General features: G+C 36.7%; 1 pseudogene; it reads right to left on the reverse strand.

Annotated features, from left to right (window-relative positions):
- Positions 1-9,045: 9,045 nt before the first annotated feature.
- On the reverse strand, positions 9,046-10,180 carry LOC123234668 (annotated as a pseudogene).
- Between the last annotated feature and the right edge of the window lie 805 nt (positions 10,181-10,985).

The following is a 10,985-nucleotide window of genomic DNA, read 5'->3' on the forward strand; positions in this document are numbered from 1 at the left end:
CTTTCAAGATCTGGCATACCACTCTCTACACCCTCCTCTCTCTCCCTACTACTTGCTTTAAATCAATCCAACTGAATAAATATTTACTAAGTGACTACTGTGCAGAAGGCAGTGTTTTGGACACTGGTAAAGAAAGGCAGTCATTACCCTCAAGAAGCTAATAGTCTACTGGGATGACAAAAGTATAGACAATTATAGGAGTAAAATATTTTTTAAAAAGGTATAAGGGGCAGGAGAAAACACTAACATATGCCTGGGGGTGCAGGGGTAGAGAAGATTGGAAAAGACCTTGAGGAAAAAGAGGATCCTGAGCCAATTTTTTAAAGAAAGTAAGAATGCTGAAAGTGAAATTAAAGAGAAAGTAGATTCCTAGAATGGGGAAGTGATTTCCTGTGGGAATAAAAAGGCAGAGAGGCAGAAGACAGAATGCTTGACAGAACTGATATTCTGCCAATTTTCCCACCATCTCATCACCAGTATTCCCAAACCTAGTAATCTAGAAGAACAAGGGTCAGCCTTTTGGCTTAATCTCCCTGAATAGTTGCCAACCCCCCAAATTGGGACAAATTTTTAAGTATTAACAATATTTCCATTTCTTTCTTATGTCTAGACAGTCAACAAAATGACTCAAACCCTGATTTATAGGACTTGTCAATTCCCAATGTATAAATTCATCCCTGGGCTGAATCCAAAAGGGTGGCACAGTCCTTTCAGCACAGTGTCAATAGGGTTGAAGGTCAAAATGACCCGAGGCTTATAAAAAGGCAAAACACAGTATGAGAGCTTGGAGTAGGAAAGCCAGAGCACAGGTCTCAGCTCTTTCATTGGCCAGCCATCAAAGTGATTTGAATAAATTACAACCTTTCTGATCATCAGTTTTTTCATCTATAAAATTGGAACAACAAAACTTGCATAGCCCATTTCATAAAGGCAATATAAGGATCAAATGAGATCTCCTTTGTAAAGAATTTCCTGAGTAACACTATAAAGATGGTAATAATGAGAACATATTTGATTTCTTGTCCATTTCCCTTTCCTATTCCACACTTACTTGATTTCCTTGATTATTTACATTACTCCTCTTTGTTCCCTTTTTACCTCTCCCACATCTTTAAATGTGATGTTCCTGAAGAATCAGGATCATGCTCAGCCCAAGAACTTTGAAGGTGTGTATGAATCATATTTTGGTACAAGATAACTTTTTGTTTACTTGTTTGTCTTAATTTTCCTAGTAATATCTTTGGTCATGCAATCCCAGCACAGTAACACAATTGCTCTATTATTTCTAAGATGCTCAGAGTCAATATGTAATAATGGAAAGAATCAAAAGATCTAGGCACATATCCCAGCTGATCCATTGTGCTTTAGGACCTTGGGTTAGTGCAACCAAGTGAAAAAATTGAATGTTTTCCTCACTGTGTCTTTTAGTTTTTGTATTTGTTAAAGACTGGAGTATTGACTATTTCCAGAGAGCATGAATGAGGGTGTATAGTTTCCCTACGCATCCAGCTGCTGGGTTTAGCAAAGTCTCAGCCATTGTGCTACCTCTTCTTCAAAAGTAGAAGAATGGACTCTACCGTACTTATTTAGTTTCAAGATGAGAGAGATTTCTTACTATAACTCTTTTAGAAAGAAAGGCAGAGCCAATGACAAAAATAAAGCCTTTGTGGTTCTTCCACCCTCAGATTATATTTTTCTCTTCTCATCATCCTGGCAATAAAAAACAATCTTTTTCTAAAAGAGGATCCTTTGTCTCGCATTCCAAGGCATTTGGAACATAAACCAGTCCCAGTTAAGTACAGTCAGAAGAATTATGTTTATTTTTTTAACTTCTACTTTATGTTCCCTCTTTGTCAGGGTCTCTATAAGAATACTCATTCTATCTTAGAATTAAGAATTCTTCATGACTTCTTGCTTAATATCCAATTGCTACACTGTACCGAGGTAATTTCATTTTAGATGATGAAACTTCCAAGGATTCTCTGACTTCCAGGCTCTGAGTTCTCTCAAACCCAAGACTCTTTTGATCTTTAATGCAATTGAATCAGAACTGGGAAAGAGTCATAAAAAAAAAAACCCAGCAAACTCAGGAGGAAAAGCTACTGTTTTCTCTCTAATAGAGGGAATATACCTGCTCTAAGACACATATATGGCTACCCGTGAATCAATCATACACAAACATAGATGCTCTAAGGACTCTCTTAACAGAAACATTTTATGTTCTAAAATCTCTGGCTCTAAGGAAGAAGGGAAGGGAACAGGTATTTATAGAGCATCTATTATGTGATAGGCATTGTGTGCTAAGTGCTTTTTATAAAAAAAGTAACTCATTTGTCCCTGCTCCCAATTCCTGCAAGGTTGGTGTTATGATTACTCACATTTTACAGTTTAGGAAACTGAGGAAAACAGGTTAACTGACTTGCCCAGGGTCACACAACTATTAAGTATCTGAGGTCAGAATTGAACTCATATTTTCCAGACTCCAGTTCTACATTCACAGTTCCATTAGCCTTCTCTAACATTATTTGTTCTAAGATCCCTTCTTGCACTTGTATTCTTTATTCTAATAACTTGCTAACATTAAAGGACTGTGTCCTAATATTCTTTTTTTAAAATTCTATGTTAAAGTCCTTTCCACCTGTAATAATCTGTATTCCATGTTCCACAGCCTCGGGTCCTTTCCAGCTCTCATACTCTTTACTCATTTATTCTTCATTCTAAGGTCCCTTTTACCTCTTTGTATCAAAGGATTTAAAGGTGAAAAGGGGCTTAAGAGATCATTTATTTCAAGGAACTTATATTACAGATGAGAAAAGTGATAACAGAGTTGTTAATTGTGTAAGGTAACATAGGTAGGAAGAACCAGAGCTAAGCTTGTATCTTTTAGATCCTTTTCTAATTCAAATATCACTTATGAGTTGTGTCTGCAACTTTTGCACCATAGTTTAAAGCACAAACAGTGGTGAGTCTATTTATCTGGGATATATTAAGGGGGGAAAAAGGCAGGCTCAGGATTCCTGTAACTCCGGAATATTTGTAGACAGAGTAGTGCTATCTTCCTTTTCAGAAGCTGTTTCACCATCATTATGATTCTGATTCATTTGAGATCTATACATATACTTGCACACATGCATAATGAAGGTACCTTCCCAATCCTGCTGTCAAATGTACTGATTGTTATCCATTTCAGCGTTATTGAAACAGCTCTTTAGAACTTGCCCACAAATGCAGACGGTTATTTATCCCGGGCATCCTTCCATCCCAACCCATCAACCATAGTACTTTAGAGACTTTCCTCTTGTGTTTTAATGCATCAGCAAAATGGAGCACTTTATATGGCACTGAAAGTATTTAGCATGTGGGCTCTGACCAGGGTTAGAAAGAGAGTCAAGAACTAAAAGGAGCATATTTACATTGGTTTAGAATCTTTGTCACTCAGAGGTGGGAGATGACTTGGATGTCGTGGAGTCCAACATATGTTTGGTCCATTGCTTAAAAAAATTACTGGGAATGGGGAATACATTCACCTACATGGCATTCTTATCCATTTCGAGATAGATAAATTATTAGAAAGCTATTCTTTATGGTAAAACTTTCCCCCTATAATTTGCTTTCTTTGCTGCTAGTTCTTTTTTCTAGGGTCAAATACAACAAATCTAAAATCTCTTTTTTTAATCTTACATTTCTTCAGATGGTTGAAGAAATCAATGAGATTAAAATATCAAGCTATTAGATACTCACGTAAAACCACCGTCTTATCAACTTGGATGTTCGTATGAATAATGTCCATCACAAACTCTCTGGTACTGAATATCATATGTAACTCTTGGCCTCCACTCACCATAAATTCACAACAAGTTTTCTATCCAGTGTACGAGATGACATTCTCAGGAGAGTACCAATGAAGAAATAAAAAGCAATGAAAAAAAGAAGTATTCTCCACCTATTATCCCTTCCTCCTATCACACAAGGTAGTCTTCCCTTCCTATCATTCATCTTCCCAAAGCAATTCTTTTTATTCTTGCTCTTCAAACATTTTATTGGTTCAAATAAAGACGAACATTTTTCAAAATCTAGTCTATATAAAAACTCCAGGTGGCATATATGCTTGACACTTTTATTACATGCAAACACATACATTGTAAAGTAAAACAAACAAATAAAAATTTTCAAAGACAACTCTGACCAATGTAACAGCCACAGATAGCTAAAGAAGAAAGAAAATGAAACAAACTACCTACATAGTCAATAAAAATTTGTGAAGTTCCTTCTTTTTTCCAGGCACTGTGCTAAGCAGTAGAGGTACAAAAAAAGGTAAAAGATAGTTAACCTACTCATGAAGATGGATGGACTCATCTATGAAATGGGAGTGATAATAATATTTGCCTCACAAGGGATGTTGTGGGGAATGCATGAGATAGTATATGTAAAATATTTTTTAACCTTTAAGACATTCTGTAAATACAAACACCTAAGTGACTGCAAGGGTCACGTAACTAGCAAGTTATTGGATTCTAAATTCAGGTCCTTCTGTGCAAATCAGACATTAGTAAAGGCAACCTCTCAATTAACTTTGTAAAGATCTTCAGAAAAGAAAATATATTAATTAAATTCCTTGTTATGATACTTACTCTTTAGTGATGGAAATTATATTGAACCATCCAGTTCATATCTTTGGACCTCAGTTTCTTCATCTTTAAAGTAGGGAGAACAATAACTATGCAACTTGTTCCTTAAAGCTATTATAGTAAAAGTATTTTGGAAAACTTAAAGTGGTATTTAAATACAAGCTAGTCTATAAGATGAAGAGAGTATTATTACTTTAATGCAACAGAAGTGACCTGGCTACCATGTTGGGTCTCTCATTCTTTCTTGCACTATTCAATAATGGTTCCAAATACAGAAGATCTATCAGTGAGAAATGTGTCTTTGGCCTGACTCTTATTGTATGCCTGTCTTTAAATTGAACTATTTTGGGGGTAAATGACTTATATATGAAGAGTGAAATCAAAAATTAATTAATTAATTAAGTGAAATAGAATAATATATCTGTCAGATCTATGGGAAAGGAATTAATTTAAGACCAAGCAACAGATAGACAACATTACAAAATGTAAAAGGAATAACTTTGATTATATCAAATTAAAAAGGTTTTGTACAAACAGAACCAATGCAACCAAAATTATAAGGAAAGTAACAAACTAGGAAGAAAACATTTTTATAACAAAACTCTCTGACAAAGGTTTAATTTCCCAAATATATAAGCAAATAAGTCAAATTTACAAAAAAAGCAAGTCATTCCCCAATTGACAAACGGTCAAGAGACATGAATAGGCAGTTTTCGCAAGAAGAAATCAAAACTATCACTAAGCACATGAAAAAGAGATCTAAATTCCTCCTGATTAGAGAAATGTAAATTAAACCAACTTTGAGATACCACCTTACACCAAGCAGACTGACCAATATAGCAGCAAAGGAAGGCGATAAATGTTGAAGGGGATGTAGCAAAAGTGGGACTCTAATACACTACTGGTGGAGTTGTGAATTGATCCAACCATTCTGGAGGGCAATTTGGAACTATGCCCAAAGGACTTTAAAAGAATGCTTGCCCTTCGATCCAGCCATACCACTGCTAGGTTTGTATTCCAAAGAAATAATAAGAAATTTGTACAAAATATTATGCACAAAAATATTTATAGCCATGCTCTTTGTGGTGCAAAAATTGGAAAATGAGAGGGTGTCCATCAATTGCGGAATGGCTGAAAAAATTGTCTGATTTTTCTATGTCTGACGGTGATGGAATACTATTGTGCTGAAAGGAATAATGAACTGGAGGATTTCTATGTGAACTGGAAAGACATCCAGGAACTGATGCAGATTGAAAGGAGCAGAACCAGGACAATATTGTACATAGGTACTGATATATTCTGGCATGATCAAATGTAAAAGGAACTTAAGAGAAAGAAATCTATCCACATCCAGAGAAAGAACTGTGGGAGCAGAAACACAGAAAAAAAGAGTTTGATCACATAGTTTGATGGGGATATGATTGGGGTTTGGGTGTTAAAAGATCATTCTATTGCAAAATATGAATAACATATAAACAGGTATTGAACAATGATACACGTATGACCCAGTGGAATTGCTTCTCAACTCAGGGAGGTGAGAGAGAAGAAGGGAGGGTAAAAACATTTATCATGTAACCATGGAAAAAGTTTCTTAATTAATTAATTAATTTAAAAAGAAATTATACTATCACTTGACAACCACCTTCCATTCTATTTTAATTTTTTGAAAGGCAGTAGTCATAGAAAGCATCAGAGAGAAGCTAAATCTTAGCCTTTCCAAGGCCATAGCTGGGACACACCAGCTAGGTTACAGTGTCTTTGAGAGGAAATGTAGAATTGGTTATCCAGTGGGAAGCAAGGGAGAGAGGGAGAAAGGACTGGCAGAATGGATAACCGAAACACTAGTATGTAACCCCAAACAGAAACTGGAGATAAAGATACCTAAATTGTGGGGTCAAGCCAATATGAATAAGAAAGTCAGAGATTGAGAGACTAAGGACTGGGAAACAGAATAGATGTCAAAAATAGTTCAATTTATTTTATTGTTTTAAATTATTTTTATTTTTTATTTAGAATATTTTTTCCATTGTTAGATGATTCATATTTTTTCACCCCTTTGATCAATCATTTTTTCTTTTGCATTTCTATTCTCACAATTCTTTCTCTGGATGTGGATAGCATTCTTTCTCATAAATCCCTCTGGATTATCCTGGATCATTGTATTGCTGCCAGTAGAAAAGTCTATTACTTTCGATTGTGCCACAGTGTATCTGTCTCTGTGGTACAATGTTCTGCTGGTTCTGCTCCTTTCACTCTGCATCAATTCTTGGGGGTCATTCCACTTCACATAGAAATCCTCCAATTAATTATTCCTTTTAGCATTTCATCACCATCAGATACTACAATTTGTTCAACCATCCTCTAATTGATGGATTTTGCCTCATTTTCCAATTTTTTGCCACTACAAAGAGCACAGCTATTAATATTTTTGCACAAGTATTTTTTCCTTATTATCTCTTTGGAGTACAAATATAGCAGTGTTACAATTGGATCAAAGGGCAGGCAGTCTTTTAAAGTCCTTTTGGCATAGTTCTAAATTGCCCTCCAGAATGGTTGGGTCAATTTACAACTCCACCAGCAATGTATTAATGCCCCAATTTTGCCACATCCCTTCCAACATTTATTATTTTATTTTACTGTCTTATTAGTCAACCTGCTAGGTGTAAAGTAGTGCCTCAGAGTTGTTTTAATTTGGATTTCTATAATTATGAGAGATTTAGAACACTTTTTCATGTGTTTAATTGATAGTTCTTATTTCTTTATCTGAATACTGCCTATTCATGTCCCTTGACCATTTATCAATTGGGGAATGACTTGATTTTTTTAACAATTGACTTAGCTCTTTATAAATCTGAGTAATTAGACCTTTCTGAGATGGCTTTGTCATAAAGATTTTTTCCCCAATTCGTTTTTTTCCCTTCTAATTTTGTTCACATTGGTTTTGTTTGTACAATTTTTTTAATTTAATGTAATCAAAATGATTCATTTTACATTTTGTAATATTCTCTATCTCTTGCTTGGCCTTAAATTCTTTTCTTTCCATAAATCTGACAGGTTTCTATGTTCCCTTATTTACTTATACATTCCCTCTTTATATTTAAGTCATTTATCAATTCTGAATTTATCTATTTATAGCATGTGAGCTGTTGATCTAAACCTATTCTCTCCCATACTGTTTCCCAGTTTTCCCAGCAGTTTTTGTCAAATAGTGGGTTCTTGTTCCAAAAGCTGGCATCTTTGGGTTTATTGAACACTATCGTGCTGAGGTCATTTACCCCAAGTCTATTCCACTAATGAACCCTTCTGTCTCTTACCCAGTACCATATTGTTTTGATGATCACTACTTTATAGTATAGTTTAAGATCCGGTACTGCTAGGCCGCCCTCCTTCATATTTTTTTAATTAGTTCCCTTGATATCCTTGATCTTTTGTTCTTCCAAATTAACTTTGTTATATTTTTTCTAAGTCTATAAAAATGTTTTTTGGTAGTTTGATAGGTATGGCACTGAATAAGTAAATTGATTTGGGTAAGATTGTCATTTTTATTATATTAGCTCATCCTACCATGAGCAATTAATGTTTTTCCAATTATTTAGATCTAATTTAATTGTGTAGAAAGTGTTTTGTAGTTTTGTTCATGTAATTACTGTGTTTGTCTTAGCAAATAGATTCCTGAATATTTTATATTGTCTAGGATGATTTTAAATGAAATTTCTCTTTATAATTCCTTTTTTTTCTTTAATGTGTGCACTTTTATTTGAACTGGTCTTAAGTCAGTGTACAGGTAAAGTTCCTCTCCTCCCCCAGGTACTGGCACCAATCTCAGTAAACTCCCAGGGAGACTGTTAAAGTCTTCATTCACATCTATGTTGGGGGCAGGGAGAGAATTTAGGGAGCCATTTGTTATGGCTGACAATTAAAAAAAAGGAACAAGTATTAAGGCGGAAGATACAAAAAGTTTGTTTTTTTTTAAGGATTACATAATTTACACGTAAAGCAATACTACTGCCACCCCCATCCTCTCCCCCTGGTCTGGATTTTAAGGCACTCTCTGCCCCTGTGGGGATAGAGCAAGATGGCCTTCATAGAGGCAAGTAACTCTGTAACAATGCATTATACAATATTTGGAATGACTTATTAAAAAAATGTACAATCAGAGTCCTGAAGACACACTGTAGAACTTTGGGGATGTTTGCCTCCAACATTACTTTAGACTGCTCATCACCTTCACTATTCCAGTTTTTAAATCCTGAGTCAAGCGCCAAAAAAAACAAACAAACAAACAAAAAACAACAAATAAAGCCATGCCTATCTCATCTCTTTTTTGGGGGAAATTATCATGTCACACTCTTGGACAAAAAAAAAAAAAACAACCAAGAAAAACAAACAAACAAAAAAAAAACCAACAACAATCCATTTAGAAGCATTTGCGGTGGACAATGGGAGGCTCAGATTCATCTTACTCCTGCTTACTGATCCACATCTGTTGGAAGGTGGAGAAGGAGGCCAGGATGGAGCCTCCAATCCAGACAGAGTATTTGCACTCAGGTGGGGCAATGATCTTGATTTTCATCGTGCTGGGGGCTAAGGCTGTAATCTCCTCCTGCATCCTGTCAGCAATGCCTGGGTACATAGTGGAACCACCAGACAGTAAGGTATTGGCATACAAATCCTTACGGATGTCAACATCACACTTCAGGATTGAGTTGAAGGTAGTTTCATGGATTCCACAGGACTCCATGCCTAAGAAAGATGGCTGGAAGAGAGCCTCTGGGCACCAGAACCTCTCATGGCAATGGTGATAACCTGACCATGGGGGGGGGGGGTGGCGGCTCATTGCTCTTCTCTAGAGAAGAGCTGCACGCAGCGGTGGCCATCTCCTGCTCGAAGTCGTGGGCTACGTAACACAGCTTCTCCTTGATGCCACGCACGATTTCCCTTTCGGCTGTGATGGTGAAACTGTACCCTCTCTCGGTGAGGATCTTCATGAGGTAATCCGTCAGATCACGGCCAGCCAGATCCAGACGGAGAGTGGCATGGGGAAGGGCATAACCTTCATAGATGGGCACAGTGTGGGTCACACCATCCCTGGAGTCCAGCACGATACCAGTGGTACGACCAGAGGCATACAGGGACAGCACAGCCTGGATGGCGACGTACATAGCTGGGGTGTTGAAGGTCTCAAACATGATCAGTGTCATCTTTTCTCTGTTGGCTTTGAGGTTCAGGGGGGCTTCTGTGAGCACAGGGTGCTCTTCATGGGCCACATGGAGTTCATTGTAGAAAGTATGATGCCAGATCTTCTCCATGTCATCCCAGTTGGTGACAATACCATGTTCAATGGGGTACTTCAGGGTCAGAATACCTCTCTTGCTCTGGGCTTCATCCCCCACGTAGCTGTCTTTCTGGCCCATACCCACCATCACACCCTGATGTCTGGGGCGCCCCACAATGGAAGGGAAGATGGCCCGAGGGGCATTGTCTCCTGCAAAGCCAGCTTTGCACATACTGGATCCATTATCAACAAGGAGCGCAGCAATATCATCATCCATAGCGAACTTTGAAGTTGCAAGTTTAAACCTTTAAGAGAGAGGAGGTGGTGCGGCACCTGAAGGCAGAGGGGGAGGTAAGTGCACACTGGGTGAAAGAGCTCACAGCTACTCTCTTTATAATTCTTGCTGCTGACTTGTGTTGGAAATATATAGAAATGCTGATGATTTGTGTGGGTTTATTTTGTATCCTGCAAATTTGCTAAAGTTGTTGATTATTTCTACTAGCTTTTTAGTTGATTTTCAAGGATTCTTTAAGTAGACCATCATATCATCTGCAAAAGGTGATAGTTTAGTCTCCTCATTGCCTATTTTAATCCTTTCAATTTTGTTTTCTTCTCTATTGCTAATCCTAGCTTTTCTAGTGCAATGTTAAATAATAGAGGTGATAATGGACACTGTTGCTTCACTCCTGAACTTATTGGGAAGACTTTTAACTTATCTCCATTGCAGATGATGCTTGCTGATTGTTCTAAATATATAATTTATTATTTTTAGGAAAGGCCCATCTACTTTATACTTTCTAGTGTTTTCAGTAAGAATGAGTATTGTATTTTGTCAAAGCCTTTACCTGCATCTATTGAGATAATTATGTTTGTTTTTATTGGTTTGGTTATTGATAGGGTCAATTATGTGAATGGTTTTCCTTATATTAAAGCATCTTTGCATTCCTTGTATAAATCTCATGTGGTCATAGTGAACGAGCCTTGTGATAATTTTCTAGTATGATTTCTGAGATGATACATCCTTACAAATGTTAAGCTAGAATGCATGAAAATATAGTCGCGTGCATGGCCAAATCAGCAAA

Source organism: Gracilinanus agilis, chromosome 2 (genome assembly GCF_016433145.1).
Source record: "Gracilinanus agilis isolate LMUSP501 chromosome 2, AgileGrace, whole genome shotgun sequence".
NCBI classification, from domain to species: domain Eukaryota; kingdom Metazoa; phylum Chordata; class Mammalia; order Didelphimorphia; family Didelphidae; genus Gracilinanus; species Gracilinanus agilis.